We start from the raw sequence: 23,253 nt of genomic DNA, 5'->3' as shown, positions 1-23,253 counted from the left end.
TGAATTATGGCAATTGACATTTTAACAATCAAATGTACATGTTACTGAAGGGCAGGGCTTAACTTACTTCCTCCAACAGGAAACTCTTCCTCTGTCTTACCAATAAGAGACCACACAGGCAGGTGAGTTAACCTATTCTCTTTTTTGTTCTTTGTAACAACAGAAAATAATACTGTTACAATTAAATAATTAGATAACTAGCAATGTCAATGTGTTCCCACATCTCAGCAACTAGCTTGTTGATAACAATGATATTACTACAGATGGGAATGATGCCCAAAACTATGAAAAATAAGACCCCGGTTGAAATTACAGCAACTGGATTTACCCTTAAAGCTGTGTGCTAAAGTACTAATGTACAGTAGCTGCTCCTGACTTTTACTCTTGGTGTGGCCTCTCTGGTGGTTCCTCTCTTCACCGTGTCTCCTGGCCCCTGGGTTACTGGATCATTGGGCTGCTAGAGACCCCTGCCCTGCCCTGCCCTGCCTCCCTGCAGCTCCTCCCGTCTCTCCCCAGGTATGTGAACCCATTCTACCCTTTGCCTCCAAACCCCTCTTGCCCCGTCTTCCCACATCAGGGAGCGGGGGGCTGAGATGGATGGCGAGGCAGAGCATAGCCCCCCAGACGGGGTGATTTATGGCGCCTCCTTTCCATCTAGGCAGAGCGGAGGCCCCTAGGGGCCCCGTCTGGAGAGCGCTGGGGACAGCCGCCATCTCAGACCTGACGGCCCCGGGCTCCCAGTCTACCGTGATGCCAAGTACCAAACGGCCACTCCAGAATGGTCGCCATTCGTCATATGGGCAGCCTGGGATCTGCCTTAAAGAGCGGAAACACAGAGAGCAGGAACAATGAGACTCGCTCCCTTCCTCCCTCGCCTCTTCCCACAGACATTGATCTCCACTGCAACAATTTATTATATCACCTCTGCTATGGCTACTACCAGGGGGATGGTGGGAGACACCTCCATGCTTTTGTTTAACGGTCCGTACAATCACTATAAATATAGCAACATCATAGGCAACAGAGAGCAACCTTTTCTGTGCTCTATTGACAGCATATGGATACTTTCTGCTTTATCTAAATAGACCTCTGAGCCTGTGCAGCATCGAGACGGCATGCTGTCCTGACTGCAAACATACAAGGATAATAGGCGGTGATGTAATAGTGAAAAATACTTGAGTAAAGCATGTCATACAGTCAGGGATTGAATCTACCAACCACTAATATAAACTAAACTCGATACATTTTCAGGAAACATTAATCTATGCTGTTATCCGTTAAATGACTAACGACTGAAATACAAAAACGACAATCGCAGTTAAGTACATCACGGCTTATTACATGTATGTGAAGCTGCATTAGTAGATTATTGGCCACTTGGCAGCAGTAGAACTAAGTGAAAACACATTGACATACATCTTATAATGTTGTACATGCAACATTAGCATTGGAATCGTCTTTCCGGACACCTGATAAATAAGTTAAATAGTCACTCTCCTTTTAGCTTTGGTTTGGTCTCCACCAACTCCTGAGAAAAAACATAAGTCTATTTAGCTACTAGCTGTGTTCCACCATTAGCTATATTTCACTTTCCTCACTAGCTTGTAGCATACTACAGTGGGTTTACCAATGTTTTCTTTGCTCCTAAAATTCAGGGTTGATTACAGCTGAGTTTATGGGTTAGCTAAAAATGGCTAAAATTTTCTTTAGGGGAGAGTGGAATTGCAGAGTTGGGTGATAATTCTCTGTGGGTTTGTAACTGCAAGACATCGGATCCTCGGTTAATATGAAAAATATTCATTGGTGCAGCTCTAGGAAAAAAACATATACATACACAATGCACAGCAATACATTTTTCATGAATCTGTTCACCTCCCAGATAGCCAAAGTTGTAAATTCAACATCGAGTCATGGTCAGAGAGGTTGGTATATGATTGAGATTGAAAAATCTACTTTCAATAAACATTTCTACAACAGTCTGTGTTGAATTTGGTGCAGTTTGGACATGCGACGCATTCAATTAATAAACTTTATAACTTAATAAACGGCTCTCTGTGCATCAGCGGGGGCGGGGCTTCAGGGCTCTGCAGACTGAGTCCAGCATGTCATCTGCAGCGGGCAGACCGCGGCTCCTTGACCGAAGTTCACTTTTGCTGCTGGATGCTGGATATACTAAAGTTACAACCAAACTCTTCTTCACTTCTCTGAAGTCAACGAGGGATGAGCGGTTCTCGACAATGCGCTCCGAACGGCCCAGTAAGTGTCACAGTGAACACACAGATGGCAAACGTAAAACTCTATAGGCTGACGCCACACATGAAGATTAGAAGATAACAGTCTTATTTGGAGTGGCTCTCAGACTTTCAGCAGTTTGGTTCAAATGTATGTATTCTTGCCCTGCTGTTAGTTAGTAGTTAACTTTTTATACAACTGATGACTCTAAAATTCATGTATGGACCCAGTAGTAGAGGCGAAATGCTGTCCCCTATTTCTTTGGAGCAGGTGTTTCGGTAGTACACGTCGCACCTTTAAACATAGTGAGCACTTTCAGTTTGGTTTCGATATCGGGCATCTATGTAGATTCAATCCTTCTGCCTAACAGTATTTTACTCCTGATTTAATCATATTTTGCTATCTGCACTGTGCTGTGGCCCAGCTTGCAGGGCATCTGCACTGCAGAGAGTGGCCAACACTCTGCAGCCTACAAGTTCACCTGCCAGGCGGCTGGAGCGGTGAAATAGGCTAGTGGGACAGCAGCTTGGAAGCTTCTCAGGGTGGGGGACCAGTGGGCCTGACATGGCCTGATTCAGCACCACTCTCCATTGTACTTACATGTAGCATTAAATCATTATATTAAGTAGATATTTACCTTAAATATCTACTATGCTATAATAGGCTTAGTGCTCTGAATTTAAATTTAGGACCTTTAATTTAAGTAGATATTTACCTTAAATTAAAGGTCCTAAATTCAAATTCAGAGCACTAAGCCTATTATAGCATAATAAGATATAGTGGAGTAATGACTAGGTTGTGTCAAGAAATTAACACGCAAATTACGAAAGTCTCGCACACGCGAATCTGCAGTCGTAAAATACCAATATTAAAATTGTTTTCTAAAAAGCGACACATTGTTTGGAAAAACTGGTTTGAACCGTCAGCTACAGTTAAGGTTAGCTAACTATAACGTTAGCTAGTTAGTGGTAACGTTACTTGCTACCAGTGTCAGTCTGATCAGTGTGTCCCACTGACAGGATTCTAGTGACACACACACACACACACACACATACACACACACACACACACACACACACACACACACACACACACACACACACAAGGTTCATTCCAGAGCCTGCAGTGATTGTTTTTTTAAGAAATCTTGTAAGCCATTGTTTTACATGCTTTTCCTCATTAATTATGTATTATATCACCTACCTGCAACCCATCAGCGATTAACCAGAAATATTAATATGACCTAGACATAGCTAACAATACTACACCAGAAAGGCAAAGTAAACAAAAGCACCACTAGCGACCATACTGTCACATACAGTGAACCACTGGAAGCATTCATATTCCCTTTACTGAAGTAAAAGTACTAATGAAAAGTAAAAGCACTCATTGAGCAGTAAAATGTTCCCTGTCGTGTTTTACTATTATATATGATGTTTTTGGATTACTACTGCATTAATATGTATCTTAAAAAAACAGCCGTTTTCAGCTCTGTGACGATGCATTTTTCAGGCAAGTGGCTTTTTTAAATAGTTTATTTAGCTTAAGAATCCTTCAGTTTATCAAAAACATTTAACATCAACAAAGCTGGAGATATATGGTTTTCACTTGGTAGGATGGGGATGAAAAAATGTAATGAGAAAAATAACTACTTACTTATTAATGTAATGTAAAATGCTCTATGGAGGTGAGGGAAAGAGAGTCCATGAAAAATCTCTTTGAGTTTGTCACTAACACAATTGCCAGGTTTCCATCCACATGTAACTGAAAAAAATCTAACCACATTTCCTTAAAACTGCCAAAGAAAATGTGAAGTAATGTGTTTACATCCACAAAATGCACATTACCCAGAGTCATATGATTTTTTTTTATATATATAAAACACATTACAATAGCTTTAAATTCTGCTCTTGCTTGAATAATAGTGAAGTGACAGTTAAATGAGATAAAATGACATTTAACTGCAAGTGGCAATAGGATACATTTTACTGCATCTGGAACACAGTACTACAGTTCTCTGTTGGCGGAGGGCAGGAAGTGTCAGGACTTGGACATGGTGGTGAGGTTACATGCCAACGTCTGTGGGTGGCAGCGCTGGCAGGCGCTCACTGCCTTAGGAATCACTAAGCAAAAATGCAAAATATTCTTTATGGATTATATAATCCAATATAACTTCACTGATGCAGAGTATTTGCCCTTTTTAAGTGAGGAGGAATCTGATGAGAAATCCCCCCCACCACCACAAACAACAGAACACTGAAAGAAATCAAAATCAAAACATCAGATGAACTCTCCACGGAGCATCCAGACAATGTGTCGTCTGCACAGTAAAAGACATTTCTCTATTTATTAGCTCTTTCTGATTCCCGTCACCATTGTAATATTTCCCTGAATCTCAGCAGGCCATTAGTGAGCACACAGATGAAAATTGACAATAGGCAAAAGACAATATGGGAAGGATCAGTGGTGCTGTTCTCTGTGTTATCAGTGTTTTTTGAAATTGTTATTTCAATTAAAAAGCGGATAAACTGCTGATTAATTCAGCACACTTCCCAATTACAGATCAAACGGGCCTCCTGGGGGCTGCAAAGCCCCAAAGATGGCAGATGCCGTGCACACATTCAGGCATATTTCATATGGCTATGAAATATTGAGCTGGTGTGTGGCGTTGTGGTACGCCCGGGTGTCTGTGTTGTTGGGGGCTGTATGTAAATCCGGCTGTGACACCCCTGTCTGCAGCAGGAGACTGATATCTGGGACATGTTGGGAGATACTACGCGGAAAATGATGCAATCTGAAGCTAAGACGCACCAGACGAGTTGCGTCTCACATTCTGCTCGCTATAGCAGAGCAATGCCTGTGCAACTTTGTGAGGAAAATTAATGTGAATGCAAGCATTGTGATGAGATATGCATTGATGTGGGTGAGGGTAATTAAGCATGCAAAGCAAAATTGTGGTTCGTAGGTGAACTAAAACAAAAGTGGACAGAAAAAGGCAAATTCTGTTTTTCCTGGATCCTTCTTGAAGCTTTAATCTGGGTTATTTAACAACATACATAACAAACAGAAGGGGTATTTCAAATATTCTACCATTCAGAAATGGTCTTTTCTGACAAAGTACGTACTGGTATCGTACATATCGTTGTACTATGATCATTTGAAATGTAATTTGATGTATGTTTGTCTTACAGATTTCATTAAAAAACACAAATTATGGAAATAAGAATATGTCAAGACAGGTGGCAAACATGGAAGCAAATCATTTGATTTTGTATTAGACAAACACTTTTATTGGTGTGCAGACCATGTGCAGACCCAAACCAACAATTACAACGTATCCTCATACAACGGTTCGTATGATATCTTACGAAAAGTTATTCCTCATTTTCCGTGCGTCTTCCTACGAATGTCCAGCAACACGTGACGCATGTGTACAGAAGTTACATGACAAAAACTACTTAGTTAGGTTTAGGAAAAGATTACGGTTTGGGTTAAAATAACTCAGAAAGTGGCATAACTTAAAGATAGGGTCGACGATGTTGGAAAGCTAGCATAATTTGAAGGTAGCATCGCCTCAGGAGCACTGAAAATAGTCCCCAACAAATGCACCATTTCCTCCTGGTTGAGTAACGTTTGTTAAAAACTAACCGTTAAAGTCACTAAAGTGACCAACTTTTTTAGGAAATGCCTGAGCCTTTTCTTTTTTAAAAAATGAAATTTTATTTGGGAGCCATTTTTAAAGATTTCCATCTTCAGTAGGAACCCATGGCTGTGGGGGCTGAGAGTCATGGGTGTGGAAATCAAAGTATTGAGAGGAAAACTAATACATTCTTGGTTTTGGTCTTCATCTACTGGTTTCTGTTAATTCCCAGTTAATACAAATTTTGACTTGCAGAGACTTGTCTTGACTTGACTTAGGTAACCCATCACAGGCCATCAGTGCACTGCATCCATCTGCTTTTATTTTAAACACTAACCTCACCTTTACAACAGTAAAAAGCAGAGATCATGTTCCCAATGACAGATGTTCTCATTCAATCACATTTCAAGTGTCGGCATGTGGAAGTTGAAAAGACGTTGCTGTTGTTTTTTATCATTGTTATTTTTAATGTTATGAGCACCACTACATGGAGAGATACGAGCAATGTCATAAAAGTGCACCTCAAATGTAACATAGTGATTTAACACAGTGAAATAAATAGTGATTAGCAGCACTGTGTGTTTCATAGAGCACTGCCAATATTCCGCAAACGCTATCTTCCCGTGTAAATGCTGAGAACAGGTCACACATCAATGACCTAACTGTAAGAAAAAATGAAAAGCCCCTGAGCATCAGAACATGAAATATTGCCTTTATATCTGCATGCTTGCTAATAAACCAGCAAAGACAGTTTTTAAAATAACCTCACAGATGTATTTACATGTGTAGAGTCTTTCCCGCTCCCTGTGCAGTGCTTAGAAGTTTTCAGATGCTGTGCACAGAGTTGCCTGATTTTTCTCTTTTCTTAAGTTGAGCATTAGCGGGGGCTTTAACTTCCAGTAGTGTCAACCTATCCTGATGATAGCTTCTTACGCTGCAAGATTCATGGCGAGCATTGCCAGCCTTCCCTCCCTTAGTGTGTCCATAACTCATTTGAGTGTAAGAGCAAACAAACTGCTGTAACAGCTCTCTGGACAGGAGTTTGCCTGGTCCAGTTATATGATGCTGCTCTTCTCTCCCTGTGCCGCCTCCCAAACGAGCCTGCGGCACTTTGTAACCACCACTTTATGTCCCAAAAGACGCCGGACCAATAGTTGCTGAAATCCGATGTGACCATAACACATAAATCATCTTTTAAGCACTGAGAAGAGCAGGTGCGGGCATAAACAGTGTCGACGCTGCTTTCTCAATGATGTAAATAATTTATCAAACCTACACACACACACACACACACACACACACACACAGCACTGTTTATTCCATCCCAGTCAGTGTGTAATCCTTAGACGCCATTTTAGTGGAGGGCCTGTCAAGACATGCGCACATGCACGCACACACACACCGCACAGTCAGTGTTTTAGAGGCGGCCCTGTCTGTCGCCGTAATGAATCCCACTGTGATCACTCTGGCAGTTGTGGTCATCACTCTCTGACCAACACACACACACACACACACACACACACACACACAGATGCATGCATGCGCGTGCATACTCCCCCTGCACACACACACACACAAACACACACACACACACAGACATACACACAGAGGTCCTGCTGGCTGTCTGCTCATTCATCATGCGACCCCTCATGGAGTTGCTTGTGGGAGTCTGGGGATGCGATGGAGATGGAAGGACTGAGGAGGAGGAGGAGGAGGAGGAGGAGGAGGAGGAGGAGGAGGAGGTGTGTTGGTGGGGAAGGTTTGTGGTGGTGGTGGTGAGGGGGTGATAAGGGTGTTGGAGAATGGGGGAGCCTAGGTGAGAGAGAGAGAGAGGGAGGGATGTGAGCAGACAGACAGAGAGGGATGTGTCTGTACAGGCGAAAGGATACTGTGTTATAGAAGAGGAAGAAACCTCATAGCTCTGTGCCGGGGGGACTGACTTCCAGGCAGAATAGGGGGGAGAAGGAGTTGGGGGGAGGGCACCCATGGGACCACAGAGAATCCCCCTTCTCCCCTCCACTCTCCCGCAGAAGAAACTAACCCGGCCACCGGCACCACATAGGTTTTTAATCACCCTCGATTTTAGCCACGCAGAGTCCTGAGAAGATTTATCCCTTTCTCATCTCCTCGCCATTATGTTGGGAGTGTTTCCTCTTCCTCCGTCCACCAGCCAGCTGATAGACGTTAGCTTCCCCAGGAGCGTTAAGTGCATATCTAAATAGTTGATGAGCACTAAGCTGCTGGGGGAAAGTGTCGCCGGCGGCGCCTCATTGAACGCCGCCTCGGAGACACCCAGTGGGACTGCTTTAAACAACCTGGCGTCCCGCTGCTCGGCAACCTGGGAAAGGAGACGGTTCCGAGCCTAGCAGGTTCTTCACCTCCCCAATCTTTTAAGATAATTATCAGAAGACGCAGCTGTGTTTTATTTCATTCAAACGATGAAGGTAACGCGCAGATGAAATGGGGTTTATGCAGGGAAGATTCTGAGAAGAGCTTTTAAGGACAAATCCCCCACTGATTCTCTCGCTTTGTTATATATCATCAGTGTGTTACAGTCTATTGTGATGTTTTACTTTTCAGTGATCACATATTCCTTCAACTTGTCTCGGCTGCTTCAGTTAGTGTTTCCTACATCTCCCAGAATACCTTTTGGCAGCCACCAGAAGAAGAGGTGTGATAATTTTGCTGCTCATTTTCCATAAAATGATCTTCTTTTTTTTCTTAACAAGACTGCACAATAGCATCAATCATACCTTTAGACTTAAAGCAGCCTATGCTTATGTGTATCTCTTGTGGCCACGAAAAAACTAAATGACAATGACTTTTTCTCTTAGAAGCAAAGGTGGAAGTAGACTGACACTGTTTTAACACTACAAAACCACTGAGGAGGAGTTTGGAGTTGATATTTGGTATGCTTCTTACTTGCTGAATCTCCCTGTTCCACCACTGGAACTCTGCCTTTAAGGAGACTTATGTGTGAATGTTGAAAACTGCTACTGTACCTTAGCCAAGTTCATAGATCTGTCCATATGATCAGTGCAAAATTTGCTCTTTTTTTCTTCTTTTTTTTTTACATTTTCCACAAACAAAAATTATCTACAGCTGTAATTTAAAAAAAATATTTATGGATTATAACATGCAGGTATGGTGGAATCCATCAAAGTGAAGAACAGATTTGGGTTAATTCTTTTACAAGTTTTGCAAATTACTTCATCACCATGTGATAATGCAGATCAGACCTACAGTATAACTGTACAGAAAAGTCTTTCATCTTGGTGCACTCAGGTGCATTTAGGGGTTGTACTACATCTGAAAAGTAAAAGTTGGCTGCCAACAAGGCATTGCATTTACATGCAATGATGTTAGTTAATCAACGTAAGATATAATAAGATTAAACTCTATTATTCCTAAGGGTAATTGCTGTGCGGGAGTATCAATACAAAGTGGGAAGAGTGCAAATATAAAATCTAAGATAACAATAAGGTGCAAAATCCAGAACTATATACATTATAATACAGTACAATACCAAAATCAGGTTAACAGTATGAATCATAAAAATGTAAACTGGTTAACGGTAGGGATCAGTCTAGGTGGGTTGCATATGCATCAGATTTGAGGTACAGGTAGTGTAAGAGGTCACACAAGTTAACGTAGGGCAGCAACTAACAACTTTTATCATTACTAACTAATCAGGCGTTTGTCTTTTCAATTAATTGTTTAGTCTATAAAATGTCAGAAAATTGTGAAAAATGCCCGTCACATTGACCAACTTCTAATGGCTTGCTTTGTCCAACCAACAGTCCAAAACCCAAAGATATTGTTGATCACATAACAAACTAACTGAGCAAACAAACTAATTTTCTCAGCTGAGAATCTGAAAATATATATTGTTTGGCATTTTTTGCTCGAAAAATCTTACAGATTCTAAAAGTCCTAAAACAAACCCTGAAGAAATACACTGAACAAACATAAATCCTCTGGAAGGGATAGAATGAATTTTGCTTTTTTTTGTATTCAAAAGGTTGCAGTTCCTGTAAACTCAGTAAGCCTCAGTTGTCAGAGCTTCGCACAAGCACATGAATGCATCACCAAGAAAGTGTTTTCCAAACAGCTACTGTTTGCAAATTACTGTAAGTCACACAACGATGACATAACTTTGAGAAAAAAAAAACATAAATAAAGTGGACCAGATGTTCATTGTGGTGAATTATGTATCTGAAGCAGGTGTCAAGTTGATTTTCATTCTACGCTGAAAGAAATGGGAGACCGGCAACAGCAGCCTGGAACTGCTTTACAAAAATAACGAGAAACAAGAAAAGAAATGGTCCTTTAACTGTATTTATTTCCCTTTCCTTATCTTTGAGTGGATTTCTTTCCTACATCTGTTTGCCATCAAGCAGCTTTCCTGGTTCAGTGCTGATAGTTATATGAAGCATCCTCTGTCACTGTGGTGTAGTGGCGCTCCGAGTCTACACTTTCCAGCTGCTGTTACTGTTGTGTGTGCGTGTGTTTGTGTGTGTGTGTGTCCATAACTGCATGCGTTTCCAAGGGTGTGTTGCCGTGTGCGCTTCATTCTTCTCCAGAGAGCTGGGAGTTGATGCCCACACTGTGGCAGCGCAGAGATGGAGGAGCTGGCTTGTCCAGAATTGATGTCTCTTGAAGGCGTTTTGTTGTTGCTCACCCCTGCACCCTAGGGACCATTAAGCTGAAAATAATTGGCTCTGAATCTCCTCCCTTCATCGATCCTTTAGAGTCAGTGAACTCTCCGAGACACAAGCTCCAGCGTATTCAGAGACAGAGAGAGAAATATACACACACACACACACACATAGACACACAAACAGAGAGCCGGAGAGGGAAGTGTGTGTAAGGGAAAAGGAAAAGAGAAAGAAAGGCAGGCACACGAGGGTTTAAACACCAGCAGTCAGCAGCTCAATATAAGGAAGCACATGGCCTTAGAATAGCAGTCACTGGTTCTCAGCGGAGGTTAAATCAAGTGAATTTCTTCATCTCTGAAGATGTGTATTTTTTATTTTTTTATTTTTTTTTGGAATGGAGCAGGGAACAGTGGCCTGAACACTTCTGGATACCCATTTATCTCCAGTGACAGTCACACTGGCCTCACATCTCCTCTATTACCGGTACAACACAGTCCGGCCCGCGGCCAACAGAGGGAGCCCATGCTATTCCACAGACATGATGCCATGATGAGGAAAGGACATACCCATCTGAACCAGTCATTTGATACTGCACACAATCTTAGAATTGTCCTAATATTGAGCAGATGCTAATGGACTGCTCATAATCTTATTTCCAGTGCGGTTTAACTTGTTTTACATGATTTTCTCGGAGCAACTGAAAACATAATAAATGATAGTGTAGATAACAACACTTATGATGTCAGTTAAAGCTGCATTAATTGATTTTTGACCAGTGGAACAAGCTGAAAACACGGTAATAATTATTAGTTTGTAAGCAAACAGTTGCCTGTTTACACACCCAGCAAATTTGGCATTTATTAGCATTTATTTGGAGTCGTGTTTCTGTCCACCCGATGATGCTTAATTTCCAGCGCATGGTTCGGCTCGACTCGACTCAACTCACTTTTGGTACCAGGTCCTTTTCTCTGTTTGTTTTCCACTGCAGATAGTATCTCCTCAGTGTAGGCGGGATTCTTAGCTGATCACCATAGCGACGACGCGTGAAACTGACGTGACATCATCTTCAACATGACACTGAATCCTTTCATCGGCAACCAAACAGAGGAAATATAGAGCGTATAGTGTACATAGTGTACGGCGTAGTTTTGCAGGCTGCCAGTTTTTAAAATCTGGGTCGAGTGAATAAAAAATTGCCGTTATAATATCGCTATTTAAAAATGGCGGGTTTGTGCAGGATATCCAGTGTCGCGCTAGTGACAATTATCCCTGACCAATCAGTCATCTGCAGTGTTTTAACTTCACCTTCTAGTATCGACTTGTCTCGCTTGAAACCTCGAGCAAGATGGTACCAAAAAAGTGCCGGTACCTGGTACTATCCACAACTTTTGCTAATGGAAAGCCCAAAAAGAGTGAGTTGAGTGGAGCCGTGTCGTACCTAGCAGTGGAAATGCGGCACAAGTCCAGTATTCACTGTTCTTTCAGCTCTGGTTTAGTCTCCACCAACTCCTGAGAAAGAAAAACAAATATCCGTCTCTTCAGCTGCTAAATGTTCCAATATGTTCCACCAGCTAGTTGCTTATGTTGTCGGCCTGCTGTTTGGTGCTGGGCAGGTAGTGTACAGTGGGTTTATCAGAGCTCCTCTTTGCTAAAAACAGCCGCCTGCTGCGACTAGAAATGGGGTTGAAATGTAGACTTTCAATGATTCTTATTTTCAGGTGATTATACACTCAAGAAGACATACTTATTAATATTATAATAAACTTCTGCCAATAGATCCCCCTAAATGCTACACACGGTTCCTTTAAAATAAGATCGACTTTATTGATCACACACAGTGACAGGGACGTGCAGAGGATGTCAGAGGGGTAGGGGCCCAAATTCATAAAAAAAGGCATTTTTTTTGCAAATAATAAAATAAATATTTGCCTGGAATGAGTTCTTTTGCGACACTCTTAAAGGGATATTAAAATGTATTGAAAACAAACCCATGATCAAGATCGTAGGTTTCATTTTAACATCTGGGGGGTAGATATGAAGCGAGGGTCTGGGGGTCTTCACCCAGGAAAATTTGAGCGTCAGATATTCTGATGGAATTTGTATGCACTAATTTGTGCCTTTTTTGCATCAATTTATGGTGAAAAAAGTCTTTATTTATGTAAAGGAAAACACAAAAATCAGGTGACAATTCAAAATAAAAAGATATAATGTAATTTAAATGGAGCAAGGCTTTCAGGCATTTTGTATTGCTTTGAAATATTTATGTTATCCCTGCTGAGTCAACACACATGTAGGCTTGATCTACTCCTCCTCCGTCATCCTTTTTGGGTCTTTTGTTTGGGGATGTAACCTCTTTAAATGTGCATGTGGCACTTATTCACATCTATGATGCATAGTTCATTTTAAATAATTTATAAACCTATGGACTTTGCTAGCTCACACAGTATGTGTTTCAGCAAGATTTTACTCATGTTCAAAAGTTTGTGCACATTCAAAACATGTCCCACACGTCTGTGTTCGAAGTCGTCATATTTTGAGAAAAATAATATTTTGATTCAATCTATACGATATATTATTAACCACAGAAAAAGGTCATTTTCTCTCTAGGAGGGCAAACGGCAGGTGCTCAAGTCCCCTTTGTGGTCTATCTGTGCAAGTGCGTGCACAGGGAATGTTTGAAGGCCACAAAACCAAAACGATGAGCTAAAAGACACCAAATGATCTGCAGGGTTGAGGGGAACCGCAGCGGTGGATGATTTTTTTTGCCATTAGGAGTGACCCCTTTCACATACATACATATAGTCATTTCACCAGTTGTTCATATGAGAAATATTGACTAATGCAGCTTTAATTAACAACAAAAACATTGCTCAATACCGATTTTCTTTACATGGTAGAAAAAAAACATCTTCCACAAAGAGCAAACCACATTTCCCTTGTCATGATAACATGGTATTGTCATGAACATTAGCAAGTTCATATTTGAACAAGAACCCTGTGCAATTATCACTTAATTTAACCATTTCAAAACTCAGCATTGCATGCAGCTCCTTCTTCATTTGCTGCAAAGCGTGTCTGCGAAATTCTCGGAACGAGGACTCAAACAAGGGGTTGGATTAGCAGCCATAGCGTGCATTCATCTTCAATTACCTCCTTCAATCTTCATGTAGTCAGGTTCGGATTTAATTAAATCTATATCCATCTGTCTTCATCATTTCTGTGGTTGCGGGAGGAATCCACGGCGCCGACGGTTCCGCCATCAATACGGGCGGATGAAGGCCACTCTCGGTGAAGAATTGATGGCCACTGAGGACACAACAGGGGGTGTTCATCTTCAGTATCATTCACTCCCTCTCTGGCCTTTACAATGCAGAGTAGTTCATCACCATGAATATGGAATATATTTACATACCCTGTCCATCCATAACGTGACACCAAGGTAATTAGTTCTCTTCATATTCATACTTCAGAGATGACATGAATAATAATCCTGTGTCCCCACCATTGGAAATAGGTCAGGGATAATTGAATTTGTTTATCGTATTTTCTCCCATTAAGAGTAATCAGATAAGTAGTGGGGTACGGCCCCGTGACAGAGTCCTCCACCACTGATGAACCATCACATTAATTGAAGTTGATGGGCAGAGCGGAGAGCGATGGGATGAGAGAGAGCGAAGGAGGGAGGCTGCATGGATGAGTGCATCGAATGAGTGGCAAAGGGAGGGCCGAGTTCATCCCCCTTGTTCTTCCAGGCCAGGACGAAAGGGCTGCGTATGCACAGGAGCAAGCTGGGTAATCACACACAAAAACGCTGTCATTAAATATTTACTGAGATTAACTCTTCACACGCTCCCCAGCAAAGTATCAAGGCTGTCCAGCGTCCTGTGGGAATAGTGCATTCAGTCTGAGCTCTAAAGGATGAGCTCAAAACACTCCAACACTCTCATGTGCAGCAGTCCACAGAGCAATGACTTTGTTCCCGGCATCATCCCAGTTCAGCCATGCGACTGCCATGACAACGTTCAAATCTGCAAATTATTTGGAGAAAAAGTTGTGTCCATGCCATGTACACTACTTTTTTTGTTCTATTGTGGGAGTATTTTTAGAGCACTACAGAGTGCATACATTTCTCACTAAGAATTCAGACACCCATGGTGGACAGCGCTGTAAATGTAGTGCAGCATGAAGTATTAAGTTGCAAGTCACAAAGTTGCTAGCTTTATTAACTGACATGTGGTAACTTGTTTGTTTAATCTATTTTTACATTTCTATAATACCTATGTTCCTATAACAGCTATAATAGAAATGTCAGAATATAATAGTTTTGAATGACACAAAGATTAATGAGGATTTGGAGAGTAAAAATCTGAAAGTTAGACAAACTCTGGCGAGAGGATCATTACAGCTGATGGATTTTTGGCTTTGTGGTGGATTTGTAGCTAGCTATTACAGACTTCAAAAATATTTTTATTTTAATATTGATATCAATACATATTGTATTATTATTTATTTTCCTTTGTCCAGTCTGGCATTTTGTGGTTGTTGTCTTTTTTTCTTTTTTTTTCTTTGAATGTGGGTTGTGTATGTACATGCTACTTTTTTGTGTGATGAAAATGAAATACAATAATAAAAACAAATCTTAATATTTGCTTTTCAATATTAAACACTAAATAAATGTTTTGCTTTAACACTGACAAAGTGACTGTACCATCAATTTGATGCTTTTGCTTCAACAACAAACCATTGAATTAACAAATTAATTAAAGGTGGAGTGATTCTGTGGAAAGAATGTTGACTCAACACCCAAATTCATCAGCAAAAATCACTCATTTTCATCCATGTGTATTAGCACCATTTCTTTAGCCATTCAAAAAACAAAAGCATTTGTGATGTGTCTATTAATAGGGGGAAATGCTGATTCTGTGATGTGATCGGTGGTTGTCAAGTTCATTGTCAAGCAGTGTACTGTAAGAAGTGGACAAAGTCACCCACTGGTTTGTGGACTAGTGTTTTGAAGCCTCAAGTTTGGTGTTTGGACTGTCGCCATCTTGGTTTTTGGAACCAGAAGAACTTCCATGAACAGAAAACATACTATGAAAGGGTTAGAGTTTTAAGACAAAAACATGGGCAACTCCCAGAGCAGATGCCGTCAGACGCCCTGAAGCATACCCTTCTTTATAATCTATTTGACTCTAAAGGGGATCATAATTTACTAAATAAACATCATGATGTATTGAAGAATACTTTAAACAAGTGATTGAGACCATAAACTCATGTTTACAATGTCTACTGAGGTAATAAATCAAGTGAGATGTAGGCTCATTTTCTTTTAGGCTTCTATACAATCAGACTTCTTTTTGCAACCAGAGGAGTCGCCCCCTGCTGGCCATTAGAAAGAATGCAAGTTTAAGGCACTTCCGCATTGGCTTCACTTTTCAGAACCGGACCAGGCGTACACACATTTTTCTAGAACCAGCTGCGGGTGATATGATAAGGTGAGGAATGTAATCTTGTAAAGGTCTTTGCCAATTTCACTGATAAATTTGCCGTCTACACAGCAGTACATTTTCAATCAAGTTACGAAAAGAAGTGGTCAGCATCAGCACCTATGAGGTAAGCTCATACTACCCCGTGAGAAAAGTTTGTATGTGTATTTCTACCATTGGGTTGAGCCGAGAACTCTCTCCTTGGCTTAATCACTCTTTGAACCCTCCATGCACTGACCTTTAAGAGCACAGCCAATCACAGGAAGCGTGCACACGACTGTACAGCTTTACAACTGATTGTATGCATTTCTGACACAATAGGTTTATTAGAAAGACATTATTTGAGGCACAGATCAGAGATTCTTGCCATCATTAGCAGGACCACAACGCAATCTTGAGACAGCACCATCAAGTGTGCTGCAGTGGTTGGAACCTTAATGGAAAATGCTACAATTGACAGACACAGCAAAAGAGCACATCTGACAGAAACTCCAAACTTTGTTGGCAAAAATTAGACAGAAAATAAGTTTAAGAGTTAACTGACAAGTGTAGAACAGAATCTCCAAAGCAATGACCATTTAGAACCAAAGATGCAACAACAGGGGGAGAAAATACCAGGGAAATAAGCCCAAAAGTGTCTGATGAAGCTCGGGAGCTGTTAAAAATTCCAGACTTCACCACTGTAGTTACCTGCCAAAGCCAGGCAGAGGAACGCCGCTGCCATAACAAGGCTTGACGGGGATCTCAGGAAGCAGCAACACACACAACAATCAATAGGCCAGCCTCGGAGGAAGAGCATAGGGGGGAGCCAGACTTCACAACCAATCTCCTCTGAATGCATTAGAGCGCCTTGCTTCCACCCTCACTCTAACATGGCTTCATCTAAGTGAGAGAAGCGCTAAAGAGGAAGAGCGTGGTGACAAGTCGTATGAAGAGAGGTAAACCACTGACAGAGAGAGTTCTTTGTGGAGCTGATCTGTGGAGAGAGCTAGAGCTGCACTCCTCTACTCACAGCAGGCTCTGCAACGCTTCCTGGTGGCTCTGTCACTTCCCCTCAGGCTTTGTCTGTGTGTGTTTGTGTTCTTATGTTTCTATTCTTGTGAGAACCACTTTTAGACTTTTGGATAAAGGACATTTTGGCTGGTCCTCAATTTTTCAAGAATTCAGGGGCTAGTTTAGGAGCAAGATGAAGGTTCAGCGATAAAAGTAATGGAGAAAATACAGTGTTGTGTTAGTGCACTGTACACCTTGTGCTATGATCAGAATAGATAAAAAATTTAGCAGTCATCTAAACCATATTAAACAGTGCTATGGTAATTACTGCCCAAATTTAAGCTTTGAAAACTCAGCATATCATCCACCACAGAGGGAGGTGGTAATTGTCACTTGGCCTCATAATGATAAATGCCATGTCACTGCGTTTGGTGCTTCATTGGATGGTTCAACCTAAGCCGCCGCAAGCAGTTAAAGACAGCCCTTAAAAGTGTATGACATTCCAGCAAAAATTATTGTTTCAACATGTGACTTTGATGCTTAGTGTGCTGTATGTGATTTTATAAAATGTTATACAATATCGTATGTTGGGGTTGGAGTTGTTAGTCCAGTTAAATCAGCCTCTGGTTTGCATCCCACTTCTGAACTGAACACAGCAATCACACCTGTGTGGACCCAAACCGCCACACGTGATCCCTTAGAGGACGTGGTCTGGAGCGGTTCCTTTGTGTTGTGTGTGTGTGTGTGTCTGTGTGTTGGGAATGTGATCCAACCTCGATCTGGCGTACTCTGCAGGTTTGAGTTAAATGGCTCCCACAGCCAGGTGCACTTTGCATACTGAGATGAGGATGAGCAAAATCAACCGCTTCAGTTTCTCGTTCATTCTGCTTGCTCCAGCACTCACGCTGCTGCTCCTCCTGGTCATGCAAAACAAATTAAGCAAAGAAGGAAACACAGGAATTAGCACAATGTCGTTATAATGCCACAAAAGCCCGTTGAGTCCCGTCTCCTACCAACACTTGACACGGATTCCTTTTAAACATGACCACGTTGTTTCCGTAACCTGGGCCAAGTAGTTGCCTAAATTTGACCAAACCTTAAAGGGACTGTTTGTAACTTCTTACACGTATAAATCAATCCGGGTTGGTGTCCCATGCGTGGTCGCGTGTAGCTACGCTGTTCAGACTCAGACTCCAACACAAACTACACAGAAGCACCAAATCCGCGAAAAGTTATATCTAGTGAAGCCCGTCTCGCAAAACACTGTTGGCCGCGGTCGGAGGATGCGGGTGAGACCGTAGCTTTGGTCTCCAGGGCCGGAGTCTCTGCTGTACTCTGATCCTCTGCCTGCTTGCCTTCAGTCAAACACACCGCGCTCGTTCTCGCTATTTCGCTCCACTCTCACGTGCATGCGCGCACACTACACACTGCAGAAGAGTTAGTTTAGCTCTGAGAATATCTAGTGGACGTTTGTGCAGAAATAAATGCTGCAGCTCCTCCAGACCAACAGAGGTTTCCCGTGTCTTGTGAAGTGACGGGGCTCCGCAGCGAGAAACGTTATCATCTCCGACCAAAACTCCGGTGTCTCCCCTGTTCCCTCCGGCCGCGGTTGGGAGGTTGAAGCAGCAAAAGCCAACATTAGGATCAGCAGTCATTCATGGAGAGACCTTCGTCTGGTCAGCTAACATTACTGCCAAGCAGGTGAAATATAGAGTGATATTGTGGATTTAGCTGACGTGTGTCGCCTCACTATGTTAAGCGATGCATGTTTATGTCTATCTAGAGCGAGCGCAAGCGCGAGCCCGACGCTGACTTTTGTTGTCTTAACGGCCACAGGTGTCGCTGTTAAGCATTTCTGATTCTAACAAACAGTCCCTTAAATTATAGATAAGAGAGATCAGAGAACACTTGCATGGATCATTTTGGAAGGCACTGAAATAAAACGTGTTTCGGTGTTAAGATAGGAGGACTCATTGTCTGAGGTAATGCAGTAACCACCGCATGACCCGGCAAGCATAATGTAACTGACAAAAGTTAAAGGTGGCGTCTGTAATTCTAATCCTATACAATTTTTTTTCAAATTCAGTGAATATCACCTTGTGGTCTGCTGGCTGTCCGTTCTGTCTTGCACTGACAAAAAAAGAAAAATCCAGTGTTCATACACAGCCCTGGCTCTTTAAATGCATGCAAGCCTGCATCTAACGGACGTTCTAAGCTTCATTTGAAAACCTCAATAGAATCATTGAATGTAAAAAATAATTTGGTTCAGCACTAGCAGCTCGGTCCGAAACACTTTTGTTTGTTTCCCATTTACAGAGCCAGGGCTGTGTACTGTATGTACACCCGATTTTTGTCAGAGCACGCACAGAACGGACAGCCAGCGGCCCGTGAAGAGATATTCACTTAAATTGACAAAAAAGTGTATTATTGTATTAGAATCACAGACCCCACCTTTAAAGCTGCAGTCGGTAACTCTGAGCAAATATGTCAAAAAGCTATTTTTTTATAAAACTGTCACTATATCCTGACAGTAGTGCATGCTTCGCAAATTTCGTGAGCAGTGATTGACAGCTGCTATAGAGACTGCTGGGCTCTAAAGCAGCTGTCAGCAACCACTCTCAGGATATAGTAACAGTTTTGTAAAAATAAGGTGAATGAATTTCAAGAATCAGCTGATTTTCACACCACATGGAAATGAATGGAAACCAATGGATGATTGGAATGGTAGAACAAATACATAAATACACATACAATCTGAAACTGCAACATTATGCATTCATAAATGGTCGTCAAAAATGTGAAGTATACACTCTAGTTAATGAGATAAAACTCCTTTAGGAAACACTAAATGTGTGTGTGTGTAACGTCAGATTTACATGTGATGTACACCTATTTATGGCTCTGTGCTTACTGTTGTGTAGTGCGGTGTATGTACAGCGACCTCTCTGTAGCAGGGTGGTGCAGAGTTCAGTAGGTTGCTGTCGGTGACACGGGGGGCCGGCGGGTCCCCGGCGGTGTCGTCTCACCCCAACGTCACCTCAGGGTGACCTCTCCTAAGTAATTACCCCTGTCACTCTGTCACCCCACTCTGTCCCCACCCAAACAACATCATCGCTGTGACGATGGATAGGTTGATGCTACTAATCACTGGCTGCCCTCTGGACAACATGCCTCCCCGGTTCTCCTTCATATCACCTCCCTTCTTATACAAGCTTCTGTGTTCTGCATCCTCACAGCGGCTCCGCTGGTTTATATTTGCATAATTTTTACCCGCTAATTGTAGTAGAGGAGGATGACCGTGTGTTGGATGGTCATGGCTGCTGGAGGTGATTTTAATGGGGGAGACACCAGATAATGGCGGTGCCCTCTCGCCCCGGTTTGTGCCCGAGCCTCATTAGGGTGATCAGGGAGTGCCAGTCAGAGAGAGCTGCAGCCGGGGTGAGAGGGCACAACACAGTACACTTATTTGTGTGAGGATGAGTGTCATGGAAATATTTCATTATGGTCTGCTAGCCTTCCAAAAAATATTATTTATTTTTTTTCTAAAACAGTAATGATGTTAAAGAATTGCTGCATAATGAATTTATTTGCACAAACTGAAAATGGACATTGGGTGATTCACTGCAATGGACTGTTATCATTGTCTCATACTGACTTTCACTTGATTCAAATGGGGTTTTATTTCATAAAAAGTGAATTGAAAGAGGACAAGAAAGTAAACAGAAAGTAGCCAACAGTATGACCTCCAGCCTTCAGTGTTTTTTTTTTTTCTATTTTTCTCGTGATTTTTCGATCAGGTCTTCGTCCAAAAGGTCAAGCAAGTTTTAGTGATATTTAGGCCAATAAGAAGTTGTCTAAATATCACTAAAACTAAGCAGAAGAATGTTGTCACCTCGTGTGACCAGTCTACAGTATGGCTAGCTTGTCTATGTCTAACTAGTTGATGTGTCTGTATGGCTAACTCCTATGCTGGGCTAACCAGTCTACAGTTAACAGATCCATTTGGCTGAGGCGACTGTGTGACTGAAGTCCATCTGCTGATATCTAACACTGCTCAATAAGAAACAAAACACCCGTATGCTGCACCATACAACAGTACAATATTGAAACCTTGAACACAACAGAGGAGTGTATTCTTCTGTGGAGAAGCTGAAGACATTTCAGTTGGGAGTGGTGGAAGTTATCAGGACCCATAATCCCTTTCTGCGATCGAGTCCCTGGCCGGTAGCGAGATACTGCGTGGTAAGGCCCGCAAACACATGTACACAAAATACACGCACATAGATCTCTCTAACCGTGTTTGAAATGTATCCAGATCTTAGTGGCTACATTAATCCATCAGAGAGGGTGACTGCATCAGTGCTGATTTCTAAAACATGATGTAAATAAGACACCTGAGGCCTGTACTACGAAGCAAGTTCAACATACTCCAGGTATCTTCTCGTTATCTGGCTTCACTAACCCTAATAACCGAGATCACGCTAAGCGGTCCTACGAAGGTGGTTATCAACTCGGTAAATCAACCCAGGGTTTCTCAGTCTGGCTGTGAGCACGTTCACATGAACGGGGAGGTGTTTGCAGCATTTGACCAATCACAGACATGGACAAGTCCACAGACAGGCAGAGCGGCACATTTAACAAAGGAAGAGCAAACTATATGAGACAAATACGAAGAAATTAAACACATAATCCAGGCTAAAAGTAACACAGTTGAAGCTGCCAAATGCAGGAAGAACAACTGGCAAAAGAAAAAACTCCCGATGTATGAATGTCTAAATTAACAGACTTATTAATTTAATGGAACACTCAGTGTACACACAGTGGAGCCACCTGGCAGGAATGTAGCTGCCCCCAATTACCCTGCCTCTCTGCCCCTTACAGTGTCAAATTCACCATTTTAAAGCATTTATAGATGAAAAAGCCAAAGTCAATAATCATGGTCAATAATGAATAGAATAGAAGAGAATATATTTTTATTGTCATTGCACAAGTACAACCAAATTTAAATGCAATCCTTAAAAAGTGCAAGAAACATAAACAATAACATGCCTCTGAAACTATATATAAAAAAATAATAATAATAAAAACACACATACCATACACAAGACTTTCACATTCTGCAGGTATTGCACGACTCATATCATTATTGTACAGTGAATATTTACAAGATGTTCAAGTTTTTGCTGTGTTTAGTGCAGTTATGGCTCTGGCATAAAAACTGTTCTTTAATCTGCTTGTCCGTGCTTCCAGTGTCCTGAAACGTCTGCCTGAGGGCGGCAGTTCAAAGAGAGAATGTCCGGGGTGAGATGGGTCCCTGAGAATATTCTGTGCTTCCCTGAAACAGCTGGAACTATACAAAGTATGGTTGATAAGTATACTTGCCAACCTTGAGAAATCATAGCCTAAATGATGCTGATTAATCACAGTGCCTTTATATGCATTCATTTGGTTACCTATTTTTCATTTATTGATTTGCTGGTTGGTTATGCTGCTTGAGCTAGCTGTCCTGCTCAGGGTATTTGTTATTGCAACAACTTTTGCTAAACTAGGTGCTCACCTCCAGTCAGATTAAGAGGGTTTACTTGGGATTGTGGCACGCATTATAGGCTTTATAGTTGTTGTAATTGCCATTGTTGAGTGCAATATTGTAAGGAGTGGTTACAGCAGTGTTGTGAGTATTTTCTGTAAACTCTTGTGCATTCCCTCCCCTAGTCTGCTTTGGCTTGTTATTTGATGTTAGTTTATTTTCCTTTTTTTGTCTCCTGTTTGCAGTGTTTGTTCACATAGTTTGCAGGCTGCTTGACCCGCAGTAACTCCTGCTTCATACAGCTGCAGTCTGTTCTTCAATTAGTGCCGTATATTTTACAGAAGATTTCTATTTTTGCTAACTTGAGAGGTGGAGAAAATAGGTGGGAAAATTAGGCCTACTTCTGATACTGTATATTCTTTGACTGAAAGTCCCAAGGTGGTGTGGTCGGTATTAGCTTGCAATAAAATCTGTGGGAGTTCTCTCTAGACTTACAACCCAGTAAATACGAAGGTAACAGTATGTGAAGGTGATTCAGTTTAAATAGCAGTATTTAACTTAGTAAAACGCCAGGGAAAATGTGTAATCTTGGTTGCCTATGTTGTTAATTCGTCAACGCTTTTGGATTCCCACTGGAATGTGTGCGGTTGTGAAGTTTTTGGTTTATTTAGTGGTTATTGTGGTGACTTTTGATAGAAGTGCAGCTAAACTCTGTTA

Source organism: Sebastes fasciatus, chromosome 6 (genome assembly GCF_043250625.1).
Source record: "Sebastes fasciatus isolate fSebFas1 chromosome 6, fSebFas1.pri, whole genome shotgun sequence".
NCBI classification, from domain to species: domain Eukaryota; kingdom Metazoa; phylum Chordata; class Actinopteri; order Perciformes; family Sebastidae; genus Sebastes; species Sebastes fasciatus.
This window is presented reverse-complemented; position numbering follows the sequence as displayed.